The sequence below is a fragment of the Gossypium hirsutum genome, chromosome A06 (assembly GCF_007990345.1).
Source record: "Gossypium hirsutum isolate 1008001.06 chromosome A06, Gossypium_hirsutum_v2.1, whole genome shotgun sequence".
Taxonomy (NCBI): domain Eukaryota; kingdom Viridiplantae; phylum Streptophyta; class Magnoliopsida; order Malvales; family Malvaceae; genus Gossypium; species Gossypium hirsutum.
Window position 1 is genome coordinate 31,244,763 of NC_053429.1, and position 25,834 is coordinate 31,270,596.

General features: G+C 35.0%; 2 long non-coding RNA genes and 1 other non-coding gene across 5 annotated transcripts; 1 reads left to right on the forward strand and 2 right to left on the reverse strand.

Annotated features, from left to right (window-relative positions):
* Positions 1-6,499: 6,499 nt before the first annotated feature.
* On the reverse strand, positions 6,500-6,606 carry LOC121231159 (small nucleolar RNA R71). The gene has a single exon (XR_005929226.1). It is a non-coding gene; the product is annotated as a small nucleolar RNA R71 (small nucleolar RNA).
* A 12,529-nt stretch (positions 6,607-19,135) lies between these two features.
* LOC107962873 (uncharacterized) lies at positions 19,136-20,779 on the forward strand. Of its 3 annotated transcripts, none has more exons than XR_001701800.2 (3): positions 19,199-20,205; positions 20,288-20,648; positions 20,765-20,779. It is a non-coding gene; the product is annotated as an uncharacterized lncRNA (long non-coding RNA). The 3 variants fall into 3 exon arrangements; XR_001701801.2 differs by lacking the exon at positions 20,765-20,779 and having other exon boundaries at positions 19,199-20,024; positions 20,124-20,205; positions 20,288-20,636; XR_001701799.2 differs by lacking the exon at positions 20,765-20,779 and having other exon boundaries at positions 19,136-20,205; positions 20,288-20,636.
* A 498-nt stretch (positions 20,780-21,277) lies between these two features.
* LOC121230648 (uncharacterized) lies at positions 21,278-25,065 on the reverse strand. The gene is made up of 2 exons (XR_005928695.1): positions 24,583-25,065; positions 21,278-24,015 (listed from the first exon to the last, which is right to left on the reverse strand). It is a non-coding gene; the product is annotated as an uncharacterized lncRNA (long non-coding RNA).
* Between the last annotated feature and the right edge of the window lie 769 nt (positions 25,066-25,834).

A 25,834-nucleotide genomic window follows, 5' to 3' on the forward strand; every position in this document is an offset into this window, starting at 1 on the left:
GTTCCTTTTATGTGGAATGATGCACAGCAAGAGAGTTTCGAGAAGCTCAAGACTGTTCTGACTCAGGCTCCTATTCTAATACAGCCTGAGTCTGGTAAAGACTATGTGGTATACAGTGATGCATCACGTGTCAGGTTGGGTTGTGTGCTTATGCAAGATGGTAAGGTGGTTGTATATGTATCTCGTCAGCTCAAGACTCATGAAGCAAATTACCCAACGAATGATTTGGAGTTGGCCGCCGTGGTTTTTGCACTGAAAATCTGGAGGCATTATCTATATGGTGAGAAGTGTACCATCTACATTTATCACAAGAGCCTTAAGTACATCTTCACCCAGAAGGAGTTGAATCTTAGGCAACGTAGATGGGTTGAGCTGCTTAAGGATTACGACTGCACCATTGAGTATCATCTTCACAAGGCCAATGTGGTGGCCGATGCTTTGAGCCGTAAGGCTATGACAGATTTGAGGGTGATATTTGCTCGCCTTAATCTATTCGATGATGGTAGCTTATTAGCCGAGCTTCAGATTAAGCCAACAAGGATTGAGCAGATTAAGGGTAAACAGTTGGAGGATGAGTCCTTGGGTCTTCGGTTCAGACAGATTGGGAGAGGTAGCACCACAAATTTTGGGTTGAACTCTGAGGGGGTATTGTTTTTCCGAGGCCAGATATGTGTGTTGAATGATTCTGATCTGAGGCAGTCTATACTGAAAGAGTTACATAATAGCCCTTATGCTATGCATCCTGGAGGGAAAAAAATATACCGAGATCTTCGTGAGTTGTACTAGTGGCCAGGACTAAAATGGGAAGTTACCGATTTTGTGGCTAGATATCTGACATGCCAGCAGGTTAAGGCTGAGCACCAATTGCCTTCAAGTTTGCTGAAGTCAATTAAGATTCCCCTTTGGAAGTGGGAATGTGTGACGATAGACTTTGTTAGTGGGTTACCCTTGACACCCACTAAGAAGGATTCTGTTTGGGTCATCGTGGATAGATTGACCAAGTCAACGCACTTCATACTGATTTGTACTGACTATGCGCTTCAGAAGCTGGAAAAGCTTTATATATCTGAGATAGTGAGACTGCATGAGGTACCAGTGTCAATTGTCTTTGATAGGGATCTTTGCTTTCATAGTTTTGGGAGAAATTGCATAGGGCTTTGGGTTCTAGATTGGACTTTAGTACTGCATTCCATCCTCAGACAGATGATCAATCTGAAAGGGTGATTCAGATACTAGAGGATATGTTGAGGAGCTGCGTGATTGATTTTCGAGGTAGTTGGGAGGACTATCTGCCGCTAGTCGAGTTTGCCTATAATAACAGCTTCCAGTTAAGTACTCAGATGGCACCTTACGAGGCTCTGTATGGTCGTAAGTGTCGTACTCCTTTGTGTTAGACTGAGCTGGGTGAACGATGAGTGTTGGGTCCTGAGTTAGTTTCCGAGACTGAGGATAAGGTTTGACTGATTAGGGGTCGTCTAAAGGCAGCTTCTGACAGGAAAAATTCTTATGCTGATTTGAAGAGATGTGAGATTAAGTATTCTATGGGGGACTTCATGTTTTTGAAGGTCTCGCTATGGAAGAAGGTCCCAAGGTTCAGACGCAAGGGCAAGTTGAGCCCTAGGTTTATTAGGCCGTATCGAATTCTGAAACGAGTGGGACCGGTCACTTATCAATTGGAATTACCTCCAGATCTAGACTGCATTCATGATGGTTTCACATCTCGATGTTAAGGCACTACCGCTCTGACCCCTCGTATATTATTCTTGTTGAGGAGATTGAGGTTAGGCCAGGCTTGACCTTCCAGGAAGAGCCGGTTCAGATTCTGGACCACAACTTAAAGGTCCTTTCGAAAAAGTCTATCCTCTTAGTCAAGGTGCTGTGGTGGAATCATAGCACTAAGGAGGCCACGTAGGAGCCTAAGGATGCGATGTGTCAATAGTATCCTCATCTATTCTGATCAGGTAAATTTCAAGATCGAAAGTGCCCCAAATTTTAGGTTTCTGCTTTTACTATTAATTGACACAATTGTGCATCTGCTTCAGTAGTTAAGTGTTCTGGGTATGTGTGAGAGGTCCCAAGTTCAAGCATTACCTTCAGCAATTTTAGTTATTTTGGAATTAAGCCTTATACTAGTTCAACAGGCTTATATTGAATTGCTTGTAAATTCATATCAGAATAAGTCTGCTGGTCTAGTGGTTAAGTGGAGTGTTATTGTGCTGGAGGTCTTGTGTTCGAATCCCTGCTCTGGCAAGGGTGTGATATTTTTTTGCTCAGTGGACTGATAGAGTTTCGGTCAAACAGAAAGTCTGAGGAGTGGTAGTTACTAGGGTAGTAGAGAGATTTGAGGGATTAGAGGTAGGTTACGTGAATTACCCTCAGTTTTTCTTTTTGCTTTGCTTTGAAACTTTTCGTCTCTCTCTCCCTCTCAATTTTTTTGACGTGATCCTCTGCTATTCTTCTGATCTTTTTTCTTTTTATTTTTCCCTCCTTTTCTTTTCTTCTTTTTCTCAACTTCATCTTTTCGTTTAACGTGTCTTACCCTTATGCGGAATAGGTAAGTCTTCTAATTCTTTTCGTTGTAATGGGTGTTTAGTAATCAATTTAGAATCTGACTATCATTACAATTGATGGTTTAGACGAATGTCGTGAGCAATGAGTTCATTGCTTAGTTTAGTAAGAATTAATGAAGGTTCATTGTCAGTGATAAGTCAGGTTTCGGTTGTTTCATTGGTTGAATTCTAAAATCAATCACTTAATCGGTGTTTGGCATGCTGTATTCAGGTTTTAGAGTGCTCAGGATTGCGTTTGCTACAAAATCGAATCAGGTGTGTACCCAAAATGCAGAAAACAAGATTCGGTAAAAGTTGAAAAAATGTTCGATCGACGCCACACGGGCGTCTGGTCGTCCATGTGATAGGTTGTGTGAGGGGACACGGCCGTGTGATCAACAAGCCAGGCTGTGCACGCATGACACGGCCGTTTGGTGGCCAGGTAGGCTGTGTGCGACACACGAGCTAGACTGAATTGGGCCGTGTGGGCCCACACAGGTAGTCCACACTGACGTGTGGAATTTTGGGCCAGGCTGTGTGATCCGCACTGCCAAGGCTAATTTGGGCCCTGTGGGCCACACAGGTGTATGGGCCCACACGGGCAGGCCACATGGGCATGTGAGACCATTTTTTTGAAATATTCTATAAAGTTGGACGAGTCGCCCTAGTTTACTGTGGACCTACTATAGGGTCGGTAAGCTTTACATAAACCCCTAATTATGTGACCTGATTGTATTGTGTCTGACTGAGCATGATATCTATACTGAACTACATGTATGTTCTATTATTATCATATTTGCATTTCATTTATGGTATGTTGCATTGCATGGGGGTAGGTTGATGTTACTTGGAGGAAGTGTCCGAAAGGCTCTTAAGCTTGTTATCTGGTAGCTCAATTGCAATATTCCGATTATGTGCCGCATTTCGCTACATGTATGTTCTATTATTATCATATTTGCCTCTCATTTATGGTATGTTGCATTGCATGGGGGTAGGTTGATGTTACTTGGAGGAAGTGTCCGAAAGGCTCTTAAGCTTGTTATCTGGTAGCTCAATTGCAATATTCCGATTATGTGCCGCATTTCGTTACAGCATGGTGTGTAAGGATGGGTAGGTTGATATAGTCCCCACATGGTGTGTAAGGCTGGAAGGAGATGGTGTGTAGAGGCTAGTGGGTAGGATTTTGATTTACTGTATCTGCATTCTGTATCTGATATGGGCCAAGGCCCTAATATAATTCTAAAATCGTATCCGAATGGGCTAAGGCCCAAATTGATTCTGTAATGGGCTCAGGCACGAACTGTATGACTGTATTCTGATATACAACTGTATGCATGACTTTTTGTGGGGATTACACACTAAGTTTGCGAAAACTCACCCTTTCTGTTTAATCTGTACAGGTAATCCCCAGACTTGACAAATCAGTATGACGGAGGACTTGACAGTGGCCACACATAAATTTTAAACCATTTTCCGTAAATTTTCAAATTTTATTACTTATTTGGGGGTTTGATGTAAATTTTGGACTTGGACTATTTTGTTTTAAATTTGGGACTTTATACTGTTTTTATGGATCTTTAAACTACAACTCAACAAAACACGGGTTTTCTTTAAAAACTAAGGTTTTCGTAAATAAAAATGGTTTTTGCTAAATTAGATGGTTATAGAAGCTTCCATTTAAAAGATAAGTTTTGAGGAAAAACACCTAGAGCACATTCTTTCAAATTAAATAAAAACTACTTAATTGGGACAATTTTTAACGTGACAAGCTCGATTTCAAAATCCATTCCATGTGACTTCACTAAATTCGGCCATAACGTCTAGGCCGAGTTTAGGGTGTTATAACAAAGATGCTTATAGACCTCAAAACTCCTCTTGACCCAACTCTAAAATGGGTTAACAAGTCTGGATATCCCATTAAGGGAGGAAGGAGCCCAAACCATTGACCAAGTGAGGAAAGAGCCCAAATTGTCCACTTAATGTGCTCAAACCATCCATGTGACTTGGTAATCACCTAACCAAATCAGCATGGAGAGAATCAAGGATCTCCTTCCTCCAAAAATCAAGCAATAGTCCACTCCTCTCCTTGAAAGAAGCAAACCTACTCCACAAATCAAGCAACTCCCTCAACAAAGCATGCATGTCATCCACTCCTCTTCCATAAATCAATGGTAGGCAACCTACATAGAGAAAAACAATGGGAGAGATGCTAAAAATAGTAAACAGAGAAGAGAGACTCACTAATATAAATAGAGGGCATTAGCTACACTTTAATCATCATTCATTCATCCATCATTCACTCACACCACATTTGAGAGACAACAACATATAATTGAGAGAGCAATTCAGAGGGTTTTGAGAGTAGCCAAATTCAATACTTTTAAAGCATTTTTGCATTGAAGTAGAGAAGAAAGAAGGAGAAGCAACATAAGTACTGCCAAAAAAAATCACTAGAATTTGGCTTATCATTTCTTTACCTTTAATCTTTTATTTTGTTCAATTTGATAAACATGATTGTCATTTGCTTTCAATTTAATGATAATGACTTAATTTTTTTGATACTAGATTGATTGCAATCCCTTAGCTTATGTTATTAATACTCTGTTGATGTTGTTATGTGTTTTGGTTGTTTATTCATTCAATTAAAATCATGATCATGCTTACTTATGCGTAATTAATGTAGGGAAGCATATAAACTAACTATTTAATTCAAAAAAGATGGTAATTAGTATACACAATATTTGAATGGTGCATGTTGATCCCTTAATGATTGAATTATTAATGATATTTAGCAATATTGTTACCTTGCATAACCCCTAAATATGATGTCTGCTTATGAAAGTTTGAAGTTAATTAAACATAGAAGTATGCTAAACAAACTTAAAGGTTAAAAGGTATGACTTCATAACTTATAAGTTTGGGTTAGTAAATAGCCAAAATTCCATGGTTTTGGCGTAACATAATTAACTTTGTTTTTAATAATTTTAAGTTAAGGAAAGCAATTATTCTATCTCCTTCATGTCATAGTAATTTAATCTTGTGATTCGCTATTTATTATTCTGTTTTAACACTTTCATTTGTTTTTGCTTACTTAGTAATTAAATTTAGGTTAATTAGTTAACTCAATTATATTTCATTATTTCTATCACCAACTTGTCATTTGATTGCACAATATTTGCCTTCCATATATAGCCCCTGTGGAGACAATACTCTATACTTACTACTTTATTACTTTTGGACGATTGTGTACACATGTATATCATTTGATAATCTCACAACAAGTTTTTGGCGTTGTTGTTGGGGATTGTTTTAGTCATTATTTGTGAAGTTAATTATTTTAAAATTCAGTTTATTTATTTGTTATTTTAACTTAGTTGTTTGTTGTGATTTTTTTAGGTTTTTATGAACATAGACCGAATTATCAACCTACTTTTAGTTGATCCAGAAATCAGATGTACCTTTAGAAGAAGAAGAAGAAGAAGAAAGGAACATGGAAACCAGAGACAAATTAAAGAAATGAATTAAGAACAAGGAAGCGAAGCTAGTAATGCTCAAAATCCGATCATTGCTGTTGATGACAGATATTGTTTCATTCTTCAATATGTTGTGTCACTTTTTCATTAACTCAATCCGAGAATTGTGAGACCCAAAATTGAGACACCGTAGTTCAAATTGAAGCCAATGATGTTCCAAATTCTTCAAACAGCGAGCCAATTTAGTGGGATACCTATTAAAGATCCATACCTTCATTCCAATTATTCATGGAGGTAAGTGACTCATTTAAACTAGCCGAAGTAATTGAAAGTGCCTTAAGATTGAAATTATTCCCATAGTCGTTAAGAGATAGAGCATGGGCATGGTTGAATTCCTTGCCATCTAACTCCATATCCACATGGCAAGAATTGATTGAACAATTCTTGATACAATACTTCCCACCTAGTAAGAATACCAAGCTTCGAAATGAGATCACCATATTCCAACAACTTGATGATGAATCCTTGTATGAGGCTTGAGAGTGGTTCAATGACTTGTTACAGAAATGCCTTCACAATGGGATTCCTCATTCCATCCAATTGAAGAATTTTTACGATGGTCTCAATGCACATACAAGAATGATGGTAGATGATTCTGCAAATAGAGTTCTTCTTTCTAAGGCATACAATGAAGCTTATGAAATTCTTGAAAGAATTTCCAGCAACAACTATCAGTGGCCAACTAATCGAATAGCCACAAGAAGAAAGTGGTATGAGTACATGAAGTTGATGCACTTACCTCATTGATAGCCCACGTATCCTCTATTTCTTATATGCTTAAGAACATTACTACTAATGGTTTCAATGCTAACATGACAAGTCAACAGCCAAGCCAATTTGAGAATATTTCGTGTGTGTACTGTAGAGATGGTCATATGTTCGAAAATTCCCTGTCAAACTCAGAATCCATCTACTACATGGGAAACCAAAATCAGAGCAAGAGTGACCTAGGCCCGCAATCAAGTTTCTACAATCCTTTATAGAGAAATCATCTAAATTTCTCATGGAGTAATCAAGGGGCAGTTCCTAGTAACTTCTATATACAATCCTGTCTGAATCATCCGCCAGGGTTTTCTCAGCAAGTTCAAAAACTTCTATCAACCGAGTCTTCAAGTAATCTTGAAAATTTGCTGAAGGCGTACATGGAAAAGAATGATGCCTTGATTCAAGGCCAAGTAGGACCATTGAAAAAATTGGAGAATCAGATGGGATAATTAGCCAATGAACTACGAAGTAGACCCCAAGGTGCTTTATAGAGCGACACTGAAAGCCCGAGGAACTTTGGTAAGAAACTTTGCAAAGTCGTTACTTTGAGAAGTGGAAGGATGTTGGAACCCAGAGTTGTTGAGGTTGATGAGTCTTATGTAGCTAAAAAAAAGAGGAATTTCAATCAAAGGTTGAAATCCCTACATTATAGAAGTCAGATTTTGCGATCCCTAATGACATAAACCCGTAACAAGTTAGCTCTGATGATTTAACACTTGCGTCAAATACAAAAAAAATACCGTAGAAAAGTTGTCTGGTAAAAGCTAAGATTCACCACCTCCTTATCCTTAAAGACTCCAACAATAGAAGAAAAAGGTCCAATTCAAAAAGTTCTTAGATTTATTCAAGCAGCTTTATATCAATATCCCATTGCTGAAAACTCTGGAGCAAATGTCGAACTATGTTAAATTCATGAAAGATATCCCCTTTAAGAAGAAAAGATCTGGGAAATTTGAGATAGCAGCATTAACAAAAGAGTGTAGTGCATTCTTGCAAAACAAACTGCCCAAAAAAATGAAAGGTCCAGGGAGCTTTACCATACCTTCAAATATTGGAGATTCTTACTTTGGTATGGCTCTATGTGATTTTGGAGCAAGCATCAACTTGATGCTCATGTCTGTATTTTGGCTTTTGGGAGTTGTTGAAGTTAGGCCAATGAAGGTTACACTTCAACTGGTAGACAAATCCTTAGCACATCCTATAAGAAAGATTGAAGATATATTCGTACATGTTGATAACTTTATATTTCCTGCTGATTTTATTATCTTAGATTTTGAAGTAGATAAAAAAGTACCAATCATCTTGGGAAGACCTTTTTTGGCAACCAACAGAACATTAATTAATGTGTAGAAAGGCGACTCACCATGCGAGTTCAAGACGATCATGAAACTTTTAATGTATTTAAATCTATGAGATTTCTAAATGTAGTTGAAGAATATTCCGCAATGTCCTAGATGGAGTCATTAGTCTCTATAGAATGGGAACTCAATTTTGTAGATGTTCATTGAAACGAGTCTTAGTGTCTGATCCACCAAGTGGCGATGAAGATGAGGAATATTTGGCTTTTTTGGATGCCAATTCGAATAGATTAATTCCACAATCTCGATTTGAATCACTAGAGTTAGCATCTTATGAATACAAAAAACTTAAGAAATCAATTGAAGAACCACCCAAATTGGAGTTAAAGGTACTTCTGTCCCATTTAAAATATGTTTATTTAGGAAACTCTTCTAGTTTGCATGTCATAATTTCAGCTAAGTTAACTGAAAGTCAAGAGTAAAAGCTGATTAACGTTCTAAAGAAGTTTAAAAAGGCAACTGGGTGGACTATAGCTAATATCTAAGGAGTTTTTCCATCTATGTGCATGCATAAAATCCTATTAGAAGATGGAGATAGAGCATCAATTGATAGATAGAGAAGTTTAAACCCGATTATGAAAGAGGTGGCTAAGAAAGAAATTATCAAGTGGCTAGATGTGGAAATTGTTTACCCCATCTCAGATAGCTCGTGGGTAAGCCCAATTCAATGCGTGCCAAAGAAAGGAGGCATTACAATTATGGAGAATGAGAACAATGGGCTAGTTCTAACCAGAACAGTTACTGGTTGTATGATTTGTATGGATTACAGAAAGTTAAATAAAGCAACCCAGAAAGCCCATTTTCCATTGTCATTCCTAGATCAAATGTTAGACAGACTTGCAGGGCGAGATTACTATTGTTTGTTATACGGACATTCAGGGTACAATCAGATAATTATAGCTTTAGAAGACCAACACAAAACAACTTTCACTTGCTCATACGATACGTTTGCTTTTAGGCAGATGCCTTTTGGTTTGTGCAATGCACCTGCGACTTTTTAGTGTATGATGGCTATACTTACTAAAATGGTTGAAAATTTTTTGGAAGTATTTATAGATGACTTCTCAGTGTTCAGGGATTCGTATCACAATTGCTTAGATAATTTGGCCAAGGTACTAAGACGATGTGAAGAAATGAGCATTATCCTTAACTGAGAGAAATGGCATTTCATGGTAAGGGAAGGTATCATTTTTGGGCATAAAATAACAAGACAAGGAATAGAAGTTGACAAGGAAAAAATAGATATTATTGAGAAGCTCCCACCACCAATGTCTGTAAAAGGCCTTAAGAGTTTTCTTGGTCATGCTAGGTTTTATCAGAGGTTCGTCAAGGATTTCTCTAAAATCTCCAAGCCACTCTGCAAATTATTGGAGAAAGACACAACATTTAAATTTGATGAGGAGTGTTTGAAGGCTTTTGACGATTTAAAAATTCATTTACTTTCAACACCAATCATTGTCACACCAGATTGAAGGTCTCCTTTTGAGTTAATTTATGATGCAAGTGACTTTCTGGTAAGAGCTATAATGGGTCAACAAAGGAATAAAATTTTTCATCCCATCTATTATGAAAGTCAAACCTTGATAGGAACATAGTTAAACTATACTATAACAGAAAAGGAATTACTTGCTATTGTTTTCACTCTTGACAAATTCTTTTCGTATCTTGTAGGGACTAAGGTGACTATTTTTAGTGATCACTCACCCATTAATTATTTTCTTATGAAAAAAATGTTAAGCTAAGTTTGATTCAATGGGTACTTTTACTCTAATAATTTGATCTTGAGATTCAAGATAGAAAGGGGTAGAAAACCAAGTGGCAGATCATCTGTCCAGATTAGAGCAACAAGATGAAATTCTCTCCCTTGTTCCTATTAATTAGCATTTTCAAGATAAGAGCATCTTTGAGGTAATTCATGTTCATGAAATTCATTGGTTTGCAAACTATGATAACTTTTTAGCCTGTGGTTTGATTCTACCCGAGATGACATACCAACAATGGAAGAAGTTCCTTCATGGTGTGAGGTACTATTTTTGGGAGCAACCATACTTGTTCAAGCAATGTGCAGACCAAATAATTAAAAGATGTGTAGTCGAGAGTGAGGTAATCGACATCTTATATCACTTTCATTCATCCCCAAGTGACGCACTGCGACCAAGGTACTGCAAACAGATTTCTTTTGACCAACTTTATTTAAGGATGCATATGCCTACATGAAAAGTTCTGATCGGCCTTAGCAGGTTGGAAATATATCGAGGAACGAGATGCTATTGACTAATATTCTCGAGGTAGAGTTGTTTGATTTTTGAGGCGTTGACTTTCTTGGTTCGTTCCCTCTCTCATATGGTAACAGGTATATCTTAGTAGCCGTTGACTACGTGTCCAAGTGGGTAGAGGTCGAAGCATATCTAAAAAATGATGCCAAGATGGTAATGTGTTTCTTGCAAAAGTATATATTCATGAGATTTGAGACTCCAAGAGTCATAATCAGTAATGATGGATCCCACTTTGTACAAAAATGGCTAAAGTGGTTATTTGATAAGTATGACATGATGTGCTATCCAAACTAAATGTTATATTACCGTCTAATCCATTGTAAAAATTTGCATTCAGAGCCACTCTTGCATCCCGTAATGGGGACACTTCCTTAGCAACAACTTAAATCACTCTCATGCCTCGTACGGTGTTTTGCCCTCCATCTGCTTGAAATTCACAATATCTCGTCTGGGTTGAATAGTTCTATTGATGGGAAAGAATTTTTATAGAAACTTTTTAGCTAAATCTTCTCATGTGGTTATGGAACTTGGTTCCAACAAATCCAACCAATTAGTTGCGTCATCATATAAGGAAAAGAGGAACAACCAAAGACAAACAACATCATCGGTGCTCTGTTATCTTTGAATGTATCATAAAGTTGAAAGAACTACTTCAAGTGCTAATTTGAGTCCTCCATCATGTTCCCTTGGAACTACAGAGTGTTCTGAATCATCTGAATTCTAGCCATTTTGATCTCAAAATTATTGGCATTAATCGTCGGTCTTTCAATACTACATTGGACGGCATCTAGAGTTGGTAATACGTAATCAAGCAACATCCTTTGTTGAGCTATCAATAGCTCTCCGTGGATTTACGCTGGTGGTTCGAGTGGATCTTCAAGTAATGAGTTTTCCAGAGGTAAGTCAGTTACAACGGGTGGATCGTTTTGCATCAATTGACAGTTTCATCTTAAAAATCACTTCGGATTAGGATGTGGCTCGATTCGAATACTTCCACTTCGAGTCATACACTGAAATCAGAGACAGAAAATAAAAATTAGTAAATAAAAGCTAAAATTAAAAATAATAAACATAAAAATAAAAATCATATCTATAATTTTCAATTTTCCTATTTATCCTACTAATTGTAGAAAATAAAATAAAATTTAATGTCGAAACCTCCCTAACAACGGCGCCAATAACTTGGCCGGCACCAAACATGCAAACGTTTGGACTGGAAATATTGTAGCAAAAATATATATAATTAAACAACGGTGTTCGCAAGTATACGAGTCAAATTGTAATATAGTGTTGTAAAACAGGGTACAAGAAGTACTTCAAGGATTGTACTTAAGGGAGGATAGATTAAATCTAAAATTATTTCCACCAACAATAAGCCTAAACAGTACTCACCAAAAATCACATTACGATAAATACTAATAAAGAGAATTAATATTTTGAAATAAAATAAAACTACTGAAACAAAATTAATCAACAAAGAAATCTCGATTAACATGTAAAAGATTACTCGTTTCAGTGGTTGTAGTTAACTTTAGAACTCGGGTTTTAGTGAATTAGTTGTTCACTAACCAATTATTACCTTTCGGCCTCTCATTGATTAATTAATCGAAAAATACTCACTTATCTTTCAACCACGCTTTCTAAATCGAGATAAATTACGATTTATTCGGCTCACTTATCTTTCAACCTCGTTTAACTAAATGACTTCCCATGATCGTCACTCCTAGGGTTTAAACATACATAATTTATGCAAACTAATTCTATGAGGAACCCTCGTTCTTTTGTTAATTACTCCAACATCCGCCCATTAACCTTCTTAAAGAATTTAGCTACTCATGAATCTCGAGACCATTTTCCTAAGAATTAATTTAATCATACAAAAACACAAATTAAACTAAAACTAAAGGAAAATAGAGATTGATCAGTTTGATAAACTGGATGAGCTCGGCTCCGCAAAATCCTTTAACAACTATTGAGATATCGATGTTGATGAGCAATGAGTGAAAGAAAAATATAAAAATACTTAATAAATAAGTCTTGGACTCGAATCAAATCCAAGTTAGAACAAGAAATAAAAAGTATTTTTAAAATAAAATAAAAACCTAATTAAAATCCTAATAAAAAATTAAGTCAATAACTAAAACTTAAATTCTACCCTAAAACTTGCCTCATTAGCTTAGCTATTTATAGGCAAAGTTAGTTGCTCACTTAGGTCAATTACAAGCCTTAATTAGGCTAAATATGGATTATGCGAATTAAAACACCCTTAATTAATTTTTGTCTTCCGTCAAACCTGTGTTGTGACACAAGCTTATGCATGTCGTGACATAGGCTTATGCGTGTTACGATACACAACTTCGAACTTGATTTCTGGATCTTGTTCAGCTGTGTTGCAACCCCGAATGCTTATGTTGCAACCCAGTTGTCATTCCTAATGCTTTTGGGCCTAAAAATAGGTGTCATGCACACTCAATTAACTCGTTAAAACTACTTTAAGGCCCATATTGGCCTAAAAGGTCAACTAACTCAAAATTATGCGAAAAAACGCTTATTTTGCAAGAAGCTAAATCTAAGCTAATAAAACTGAAAATGCAATACAATAACCTAAAACAGCTTAAAAACAAGCTTGTTAGTGCTGAAAAGTACCTAATTTGCCACTACAAATTGTGGTAGGTCAACCACTATCTGTCACCCTTAAAAATTTCTTTCTCAATTTTTTTTTCAATTGAGTGTTTAAATTTTTGGACAAAAATATTTATTTTTGTTTGAGGTAGACAGTGTGCTAGTTTTAAGGTGTCTTTAAGTTAACGATGATGCGGTGGCACTTGGAGATACACACATTTCATAAGACGTGTCGGGATGGTACCATTACCTAAGAAGCCCATCATATTGCAACTCAGGTTCCAAGTTGACAGTGCTTTATATAGTCATGGGTCGAAGTGTAAGTAGAGGTCCTAGTTGACGATAGTTATGCGATCACGGGTTAGAGTATAACTCGAAAGGTAGTTGACAGTGGTTATGCAATCACAGTTCAAGCTTTGGGGATACCTGAAGAGGATGCCTTATAAATCCCATACATAAGTTTGTGGTCATATTTATACGGAGAAACTGAGGGGCTTTCGGGTATAATCAACTTTTTCTTTTTTTTTCTGTCTCCACTAAATGAAGTGTCCTTAACCTCCTTATTCAAAACCTATGACAGAGTTTGATACAATAGGACTCTTAGGGGAAGATCGGTTGTGGTGGTGGAGAAAAAAAGAAGCTCCTTTCGTGGCAACAACGGTTGTTATGATTAAAGAACTTATTAATAACTACAACCGCTATCGCGCCAACGTAAGTTCTACCTTCTCTCCGTTGAAACAATCACTCTCTCTAAGAGTCCTCTTGTATCCAACTCTATCCTAGGCTTCAAAAATAATAAGGTTAAAGATATCGCCTTTGGTAGAGATGGAGAAAAAAATCAAGTTGATTATACTGGAAAGCCCCTCCGTTTTTCCCTATGATTATGGCCTCAATTTTATGTATCGGATTTATGAAGAATCATTTCGAGTATTCCCAAAGCTTGAACTTGTGACCGTATAACCACCATCAATTGGGCTCTCAAGTTATACTCCAACTCGTGACCGCATAACGATCATCAATTAGGACCTCTACTTACATTTCGACCCGTGACCATATAAAGTACCGTTAACTCGGAATTTGATATACAATATGATGGACTTCTAAGGTAATGATTTCATCCTGACACAAGAAATGAAATGTGTGTGTCTCTGAGCGCCATCACATCACTACCAACTCAAAAATTCCTTTAAGCTTTCACAATGTCTACCTCAAACCCTAAACCTAAATGCTCTCGCCTATCTTAGAATAGCCAAATTCCAAACCCTAAACCCTAGAAGAAAAACCTTAAACCCTAAAAACTTAAAACCTTAAAAACTCTAAACCCAAACCTTAACCCTAAAAAAACCAACCAGTCAAAGACAGAGAACGAGAAAACGCATCCAACAAGAAGCACTTTCTTGCCTAGTTAGAAGAAATCATGTAAGCGCGCTTTTAACTAAGAAGAAATCATGTAAGCGCGCTTTTAACTAACTTGGCAGAAAAAACATCTAATTGGACGCATTTTTATTTTTATTTTTTCAAAATTAACTTATGTTTTTAAATGTCAAAAAAATTGCCCACTTCCTTAATATAATTTTTTTTTCTGCATTTTTGTCTTATTCAGCTAAAACGATAAGCGACATAATTACAAGAAAAAAGAAAAGTTAAGTCAATCATGCACTCTTGATCCTACGTTATTTTATTTTTCTTTTCTTTATTCTAGGATAATAAAAATAATCATAATCGTTTTACAAGTTATTAATTATTCTTTTAAACTTTTTGGAATAAAAAACAAAAATACTCAAGACAAGACACGAAGTGATAGACAATAATGATTCTTTGAAAAACTATTTGAGATTTTTGTAGTGAAATTTTTCAAATTTTCACAAAATTGTTTGGCAAATTCTCGTGTGGTTTAGAACGTAGATGTGGGATGATAAGTAGGGAAATCATCGATTGCCACCTTAATTTATAATCGTTGATTTAAAGTGGTTTTAATGAAATATTTATTGACCGGGTGTTAAAGGTCATATAGAATTTTTTTTTTTTAGATATATTTACAATTAAGTGACATCTTAAACGGAAGTAAATTATTATTAAATGACAAACTACAAATAAGGTTTTTCTGTGATGTGAATTTTGGAATCAACATCCAATGCTACTAAACTAAGAGCTAAAGTTCAAGCCTCAAGGATTTTAATTCTTGTAATATACTAAAAGCTTTAGTCTCTATGTACATTAGATTTTTTCAAACCGTCAATCATGAATGGTTTTATATTTTAGTACTATTCAACATAAGTACCATCTTTGAATTTGTATTTTTTAGTTTTTTTATTTAAAATTATTATAAAAGTGTCATTATAATAATGTTAACTATAACTTAAAGGAGTATTTTTATGATCTCATATAAGGGTGAGTAAAACTCGATTCGACTTGAAAAAATTAAAAAATAAAAAGTTAAATTTCGAGTTAATTGAATTGAGTTATTTAGTTTTTTTCGAGTAAACTCAAATAGGTAATTCGAGTTCGAGCCGAGTCGAATTTTACAATTTGTATAGCTCAAATAACAGATTAGTGTAAATACTCATTTGGTCTCTGTCAGTTTTGAAAAAGAGTAAATTGGTTTCTCCCAACAGAAATTACAAAAAGAAAAATCAAAATAATTTTTAAAATTCAAAATATTTAAAAAAATAAAATTTATATAATTTTAAAAATTCTAAAGAATATTTTAAAAAATTTTAAATTTTTTTAAAAAATTCTGAAATAATAATTTTGGGACCTAAATAAGTAAATTAACCACTCAAGTTTATCATACTAAAAAAATATTATTTTTTTCTTTTATTTTGCTTTGAAAAAGCTTTCAAATATATATGGTTTCAAATTTATGTGCTTTAACATGGAAGGATTTATATTTTAACAAAATTTTAATTTGACATGTTTAATTTTTTAGTTTAACTTGAACAATTTCACTCGATTCGATTCGATTCGATTTGATTCGGTTCGGTTCGAATCAACTCGACTCGAATCTCATTTCACTCAACTTGATTCAAAAGATTTTAAAATTGAGATAGGATGATGAATGGGACTCGTCAGCTCGATTAACTCAAAATTTTCTCACTCGATTCGATCAAATGCTCACCCCTAACCTCATAATGAAATTGGTGATCCAATTAGGGGTGACACCAACCTAGTAAAGTGCTTAAAATATATATATAAGGCTAGGTCAAATCAGGCCACAGTCCGATTCTAAAAATTTTTGGGCTTGATCTAATCCAATCAGCCCAAAAATATCATATTATTTTTTTAAATGATAAAATAATAAGGGTAAACTATACTAATGGTCACTCAACTATGCCCGCATTCTTGTTTTGGTCACCCAACTTTAAAAATTTTCAATTTAGGCACTAAACTTTATATTCGCTCCTGTTTTGGTCACTTAATCGTTGAATTGATAACAGAAATAATGATGTGACCTTTTTTCTAACTATTATAATAGCACATTTACGCCTCAATACTTTTATGTTCTATCAAATTGATACTGATTCTAAATAATTAAATAAATTTAACCCTATTTGATAGGATTTGTAAATATGAAAGGTTAAATTTATTTAATTATTTAGAATTAGGATCAAATTGATAGAATATGTATTATACAAGTTAGAAAAATGTCATGTCATTATTTACATTATCAATTTAACAACGAGTGACCAAAACAAGAATGAATACAAAGTTTAGTGCCTAAATTAAAAAAATTTAAAGTTGGATGAGCAAAACAGGAACACAAGAATAATTGAGTGACTATTTGTATAGTTTATCCAAATAATAAATACATATTTATATACATTTATATATTTTATAGTTAAATTTAAATATATATTAAAAAAACTTTTTATTTAATTTATGAGTCGATTCAAGAATGAAAATACCTTGTCTAAGCTAGGCCAACTAAGTCGGGCACGCCATCTAATCCATGGACAAGTATAATATAAGATCACTAACCTATATATTGCCATTGAAATAAATAAATAAATAAATTCCACATGAGAGTTAAGACGATCACGTAGTCTTTTTTTGTTTTTGTTTTTTCATTTTTATAAGAACATATGGCAGCATTTTAAATTAATATGTGAATTTTAAATTAATTTGTGAAGTTTTTTTATTCTACCGACAATGAATAAAATAATATTTATAATATATTATTTGTATTTGATGTATTAACAATATTTTTTTTTACATATCCCATTCATTTGATCTATTTAATTAAATTTTATTTTTTACAATGCTCTATAACCACACATCATTATTTTAATTCTGCTTATAGGGTTTTTAAATTCCAATTACAATGTGCCATATAATTTTTCTTGGAATAGAGTTTAAATGTGATACATGCTCCTTTATGGTGACAATATTTGAATGTTGCCTTTAACAGTATATCAGAAACTAATCCTCATATCTCTTTTACCTTTGTTTTTATTTCTTTAAACTTAACGACAATTGGAACTCCCGTTGAGAATTTGTTCTTTTCATTTTTTTTTCTAAAATTATGACTGACAACACGTATACCACTTAATATTAATTATATTTGATGCTAGTGAATTTTAAACTGAAGTCTTACCTATTTAAATTATGTGTAAATGAATTAGTTTGAGTTAAATTAATTATTTAGTTTTAAGTTATAATGCTTTATTTAGATAATTACTAAGTCGTAATTTCAAAATAATTACCTATTTCTTGAGATAGAAGAGGATAGTTACAGTTCTATCGACTAAAAAATTAAGAGTACGTACAGACAATTATGGCAGATACAATTACCGAAAAAAATTTACAGTGTGGAAATTTATAAATAATTTTGTGCCTACGAATTCCAATTTGTATCAAAGAAGAATACGAGTGGATGCAGTTTGCCCCAGATGTGGTGAAGACTCTGAAATCAATATACATACGAGTTACTGTCCACTTGCTCTGCAGGTTTGGCAGGAACTTGGAATTAATTGGAGGGTAAATCAAACAAAGGACTCTATGATTAATTGGGTTCGACAGTTGTTTTTTGGGAATAGTAACCATAAAAAATTAATAGTCATAATCGCAATCTAGGCAATTTGGTTTTCGAGACATGAATGAAAGTAGTAATCTAAGACTGGAATTGTTACCTTCGAATTTTTACCTTCATTTTGGGATATGCTCGTGAGTTGGAACTATTGACTAGGAAAGAGTTGAACGAGCAACAAAGGAGACAGTGGTGTGGTGGTCTCCCTCGGAGCCTTTTATCTTAGTAAATTTTGATGCAGGTTTTTAAAAGGAGTTAGAGGCAGCGAGTAGGAGGATTATCATTAGAAATAGCATTGGTTTAATATGGGATCAGCTTGCTTATGGAATAGATACGTACCTAATGCATTGGCAGCGGAGGCGTTGGCTGGTACCTAGGCTCTAAGATTCGCATTGGAGTTGGGATTTAGGGTGGGAGAGGTTGAGGGGGCTTCATTGGTGGTTATAATGAAGCTCCAAGCAATATGTATTGATTGCTTGAAAATTAGTAACCACATATGGGATGCGAAACATACTGTGTTAGGTTCTGAGCGATGTAAATTTTATCATATCAAAAAAGGGGACAATCAGGTTGCTCACCTATAGGCCAAAGAGGGGTTTCACCGAAAACTTGATGTCTAGTGGATGGAGGAAGGCCCGGTAGTGATTCAAGGACTGGTTGAGGATGAGAGATAGTCCACTTTTCAGGCCAATTGAGGTCCATTGATGCGGTGACAGAGGAGCCTAGAAGATTCAATTATAATTAATAGGGTTAGGTTGCTTTAGATTGATGTGATTCAATGCCAGTTTTGGGTATTTGAAGCGGTTTTTGGCATGTAGTGTGAGATGTGAGAGAATAAAAAGACTATTTAGTTTTTGTTTTTTTTGATGATCGAGGGTTATAATTTTTGTTATCTAACGTTTTTTAATAATAAATGCATGCCAATTTGGAGTAAAAATTATATTTAAATAACCAAAGAGACAAAGTGATTAATTTAAATTTCTTTTGAGCACAAATTCTATCCTTAGCATATTTATACTATGTTTTGAAATAATCACTTTTCTTGTATTAATTTTTATTTTTTTGAAAAATTCGACTTAACTTTATTTATCTTAAAATGAGCAACATAACAGAGGCTTTTGGATCAATGGAAGTGGACCCTAAAAATAAAAGAAAAATTGGCCCAAAAGACAAGAGGCCTATGCTAAAACAAAATAATTAGAAAAATGAAAGAAGCAAAAAACATCTAATCCAAACGTCTAATCCAATCGGTGTCAAATTGCTGGTGTCCACTAATATCTAACATTCCAAGTTCCCATGCAAGCCGTTCAAAACGATAGCAATTTCCTAGGAGATTTCTTTTCTGCTATCCTTCCTCTTCAGATTTCTCTAGATCTCCTTCAATCCGGATTTCTCAACCCTTTCTCCTCTCTTCCACGCTGAAGGCAAGTGAAGCTTGTATCCTCCAGGTATGTTTCATCTCCCTTTCTTAAAGCTTCTGTTGCAAGTTCATGAGGTTGACTATTCTCTGATCTGTGAATAAACTGGAAGTTGCTTTCTTGAAAAAATTATTTCTTTCTTTGAATATCTCGGATGACTGCCCCTAGCACTAACTTATCTGTTGCTGTTGAGTTGCATATTTTATAACTATTTTTAAGTCTCCCATTATAATAACTGATTGAAAACCCAGTGAGATCTCTAACTTTACTGCTTGTAATCCTGCATATGCCTCCGCCATGAATGGGGACGATATTGCGAAATGGAGTACTAATTTTAAGGCAAAAAACTCGTCCATCTCCCTCCGTACCACCAGACCTGAAATCGATCTTGAATATTTGCTATCGAATGCTGCGTCAAAATAGATAATTGCTGTCGTATTTCTTGTGATCTGTCTCTAACTTCTGTTATCAACTAAGGTAGATGGTTTTTCTTCCAATCCATTTATTTCTGCTATATAACCGTAAACTCTTTTTGATAACTCTCGTTCCTGTTGTTGTTTTCCCCTCATGGGCAAGTTGGTTTCTGGCACTCCATATCATCCATGCAGCACAGCAAAAAAGGCGACATTGTTGACTGTTACCTATGGTAAAAACCCAGGTAAGCCAGTCCCACAGATCTGGAATAGCATTATTTGTGACCCATGAGAGATTAATATTTTGCCATGTTTCTGTTCTTGTAGGGCACTGTCTAAACACATGGTTGCTATGTTCTTTTGCATTTCGACACCGGGGGCATGAGCTATCTGAAGCCACTCTTCTTAGTCTTAAATTCTTTAGGGTAAGGATAAAGTTCCATGAAAGACGCCAAATAATGATGGCAATTTTTTATGGGTGGTGTAAATTCCATAATTTCCTATAGAAATTTTTTGTTTCAGTCTATATTAAATAAGCACTAGGATCCTAGTTGCCTCTTGTAATAGTTTATAGGCACTTCTAACTGTAAATTCGTCAGAATGTTCTCCTCGCCAGACTTGGAAGTCGTCATGTTCTTCTTTCACAAAATGAATTTGCAGAATCTTTTGTGCAGTATTTTTTGGAAAGGTATTTTCAATTAGATCAGCTTTCCACTTTCTTGTTGTTGCTTCAATTAAGTCCGAAACTAACTCAATTCCTATATTGTTGATGTTGTCATTACTTCTATTAATATCTACACCTAGAATCCAATGATCATTCCAAACAGAAATTCGGTCTCCTTTCCTAACTCACCAACATAAACCATCTTGCAGTAACCCTTTTGCTGCCCAAACACTTTTCCAGGTAAGAGAAGGTAAATTCCCTAGCTATGCATGGATGAAATCTGACTGTGGATAATATTTTGCTTTTAAGACCTTTGCTAATAATGAATTTGGGAAATTAATAAGGCGCCAACCTTGCTTGGCTAATAAGGCAATATTAAATTGATCAAGACTTTGAAAACCTAAACCACCCTCTTCTTTTGCGATACATAGAGCTTTCCAAGCACACCAATGAATGCCCCTTTTACCATGACCCTTTTGCCACCAAAATTTCGCAATAATGCTCTCAAGATCAGCACATAAAGTCTTGGGAAGTAAAAAATAGGTCATTGTATACGTCGGAATAGCTTGAAGAATAACTTTAATGAAAACTTCTTTCCCACCTTGATAGAGATGTTGAATACTCCAATTTTCAATTCTCTGTTTAAATCTATCTTTTAAGTTTTGAAATGCCTTCTTTTTCCTTCTACTGAACATATTCGGTAATCCAAGGTAATGTTCTGGGTCATTAGAACTTTGTACGCCCAGTATGCGAGTAACTAGTCTCTTTTCTTCCTCTCGGGTATTAGAGCTAAAGAAAACCTTAGATTTATCAAAATTGACTTTTTGTCCCAAACAATTTCCATACTCGCGTAGAATATTTTTTAAGAATCCAGCTCCCCTTTCAGTAGCCTCTCCAAATAGAATACAATCATCTTCAAAGAGCAAATGTGAAATTTGTGGTCCTCTTCTGCTTGCCTTAACCCTTTTTAAATGCCCTTCATGAAATGTCAGCCTCATTAGGCTAGATAAGCCTTCTCTGCAAATCAAAAATAGAAATGGACTCAAAGGGTCACCTTGTCGTAATCCTCTCGTAGGTTGAAATATATCCCCAGCATGGTCATTAAATACCACTGAATAGGAGATAGTAGATACACATTTCATAATAGAATCAATTCAATTTGGGTCAAAACCCATTTTCCTCAGCATCTCCTATACAAAACTCCATTTGACTCTATCATATGCTTTACTCATATCCAATTATATTGCCATCAGTCCCTTTTTTCCTCTTTTTTTTCTTTTTAGGGTATGTAAAATTTTGCAAGCCAATAATACATTGTCTGAAATTAATCTTCCTGGCACAAAAGCACTTTGTGTATTATCAATGTGTTTCTCTAAGACTTCTCTAAAGCGATTAGCAATAGCCTTTTCTAATATTTTATAAATGACATTACATAAGCTAATGGGACGAAAATAGGAAAGGTTGGTCGGATTTACTTTTTTAGGAATAAGCATAATATGTGTGGTATTAATTGGACTAACCTCCATGCCTCTTTTTAGATGTTGTAGACAGAAAGTTGAGACCTCGTCTCCAACAATGTGCCAATATTTTTGAAAAAATAAGGCTGGAAAACCATCTTCACTGGTGCTTTTGTAGCGCCCATACTTGTCAGTGTCTCCCTAATCTCATCATTTGTATATTACACTGTGAGTCTACAGTTATCCTCTTCAGTAATACACCAATCAACACCTATTAAGAGATGTTCATAATGGTCTTTTTCACCAGCCTCGAATAACTTTTGAAAATATGTCCTAGCGATTTCTGCTATTTCTTGCATATCCTCCGTCGCTCTTCTATTTGTATTCTGTAACTTTCGAATGTTGTTTCTCTACCGCCTTTGTGTTGCAAGACTATGAAAGAAAGCTGTATTTCTGTCCCCAAGTTTCAGCTAGTTTACTCTTGCTATATGTTCCCAGTATCTTTCATCCTTGTCAATTTCAAAGTTCAATTGCAACTTTGTACCAATCAGCTCTGCTAAATTATTATCACTCCTCTCAGCCTCCATCAATTTAGACAACTTTGAAGTCAAGATTTCTTTTTTCCGTCTTCTAAAATGGCAGCTTTGTATAGCCTATTTCTCCTGGCCCTTTCTAAGATACTCCAATTTTTGTAGAAGATCTCCTGATGTTGCTTCCCACATGAATTTAACTTCAGCTTCGAATGTTTCCTCCAATACCCACCAAGCCTCAAATTTAATTTTTTTTCAACTCCTTCTATTATCATCCTCTTTTTTTTGTGGTGATTAAAAGAGGATAAAGGTCAGAGGTCAAGTGCACCAAATGTTGAATGGTGACTTCAGGAAACATTGACATCCAATTTTCATTGGCCACGCCTCTGTCTAAACGCTCTTGAATATTTGTTTCTGGTAAATTCCCCCTTTCTCAAGTAAACCATTTTCCAGAATAGCCCACATCCATCAGTCGACAATCTTCTAAAGCATTACGAAAAGCTTCCATTCTTCTTTCCTCTCTAGGTAGCCCTCCTTTTTTTTCATACCCATACATGATTTCATTAAAATCTCTACAAACAAACCAAGGCAATTCCTCATTGCTGCACAAACCTCTTAGTAGATTCCATGATTCACCCCTCTCTTATACATAAGGGGAACCATAGAAGCCTGTAAGTCTCTATTGCTGTCCATTATTTTGGTCGTCAATAAATACGTCAATATGCCTTTTTGAGATATTCTGAAGCATAATAGAAACATCACCTTTCTGAGCTAGGCATAAACCTCTTCTCGAACCATCGGAATCCACATTAATGCCATTGATAAAACCACAACTTCTTCACACTCGTTCCACCTGTACTTTATTAATCTTCGTCTCCATAAAGAAGACCACTTGGGGGATGTATATCTTCAGCGTGTGCCGAAGCCTATGAATTGTTAGTGGATTCCCCAAACCGCGGACATTCCAACTTAATATTTTCATTGCGGTTAGTCAACTTGCCTTTTGGCAGCTGCCGGTGAAAAAAGATCATTGCCCAACATTCTTCTATTCCTTGCTGTTGCAATTTCGCCTTCTTCTCTTGGTGATAAATCTTCTCTTTCCCCACTAAGCCTTTTTTTTTCTTCCTCTCTAATTATCACCCTTTCCTCCAAATCATGTTCTATTGCAGAATGAGCCTGGTTGGCCAATATATTTTCCATCCATTGGGAGGCAGAGGACAAATTACCTTCTAAATTAATCCCCAAAACAGGATCAATGATTTTTCCTATCTCCAGCTTATTCCGTATTCCAACCAAATACTCTTCATTGCCAAAGCTCTCTTGGATTGTACTCGTAAAGACAAATCCCAGCCCATTACCTCCACTTCCACCCCCGACGTCATCTTTGCCTCACAAAAAGAATCACTGTGACCCAGCCGACCAAAATAGAAACAGAAAAGAGTCAGCCTTTCATATTTAAATCTGACGTATGAACAATTCTTAAAAAAGATAATCTATTTTTTCCTCTTTAACATGTGGCGAACATCTAATGAAACCCGATTTCGCATAAAATTCCTATTCCCTTTCCCCAGATTTGAACTATCATACTCCAAAAATTTGCCCAAAAAATTACCTACATGCCTTGCTAGACTTTTAGAGAAAAACCCCATTGGAATATAATGGATTTGTACCCAAAAAGGAGAAAGATTAAAAGGACTCGTAATGGATCTTCCCCCTATTGTAGCATATGTAGAATCAGCAAGTGGTTATTGAATGTCCATAGAGAACCCTTCAAAACTCTATCCATATCCATAGCATGAAAAAATTGGAATAGAAAACGTTTCTTTCCTAAGTTTAAGATTTAAACTCCTCTGACTGGATGCCACAGGTTTGCCATGGTGCTTTTCATTGCCAGAAAGTGGATAACACTGGCTGTTAAAAAACATCCCACCAAAAGAAAAGAGTTTCCTTCCTTTTCCAGATTCGACTCACCTTGTACTTGTAAAATTGTTTCTTCTTCATCAAGCGTTAACTCAGCAAATTCTTTTTCCATTATCACAGGTCAGAGAGAAAGCCTCGTTAGGCGTATTATTCTGAAAATTGAAAAGAAATTAGTAGACTGCCACCTCCAAAATAGACTATGAATAGACGAAATTAGGGCTATCTTAAAGAATAAAAGGAGATTTGGTAGACAGTCGCCTCTAAAATTGATTATGAACAAAAGAAATCAGAGCTATCTTGAAGAATGACAAGAGAATGGTTGGATTGCCGCCGTCAAATTTATTATGAACAAAAGAAAACAAGAAAGCCTAGAACATGCCAGAGAGGCAGACAAATTCGTGCTAGGGTAGCAGACCCCCTCAAATCCATCATTTTTTTCTTGTATTAAATATTAAAAATACTAAAAGAAAAAAATAAAAATTCATGTAAATATATATTTTTTAAATGAATGATGAATTTTAAGTCTGATTCAATCTCTGACTTATATTCATTTTATCATTTTGGTATTTTTTTTTCCTTACTTTAGTACATGAATTGTCATTTGTGTCTTAATTTATTAAAATAATAATAAAATATTATCTATATGAATGTGGCACATGACACATTTTCATTAGATGATGAAATTTCTAAATAAAATAAGATGAAAATAGTAGTTCACTTATAAATATCGGACAAAAAAAATTAGGCACCAAGTATATAGTTCAAAATACAATCACAACTTAATGTATTTTTTTTTCCTAAAAGTTGAAATTATTGAAGGTAAAGTAAAAAAAAAGAAGAAGTAAATTTTGATTAATTTTTATAAGAGATATATTTTTTATAATAACCCGAAAGTTAGAGGTATAGGAAAATGTAATTTTGGAACCTCGTTTGTAACCTCCCCAACCCAGCCTAGACGTTATACCGGAATTTGAGAGATTACATCAGCCACCAAGATGGCCTAATATGATCGGAGTTTATAAAATAGTCAATTTAAAACATTTGCTTATTTTACAAGAAATTTTAGTTTATTTTCAGAAAATCTGACGAGTTAAAAAAAACGTTTTAGTTTAACTTTCTTAAGTAACAATGACTTCTTTAAGAAAAACTTAGTTAATTTTTTCCATTTATTTATTACTCAAAATTTTTAATTTAAATCTGGTAGCGAAAAAGTGATTTTTACTTGGTTTTAATAAAACTATATTTCATGCCTTAATTAAATAAAAATCATATTTTAAAATTAAACAAAATATTATGCATGCTA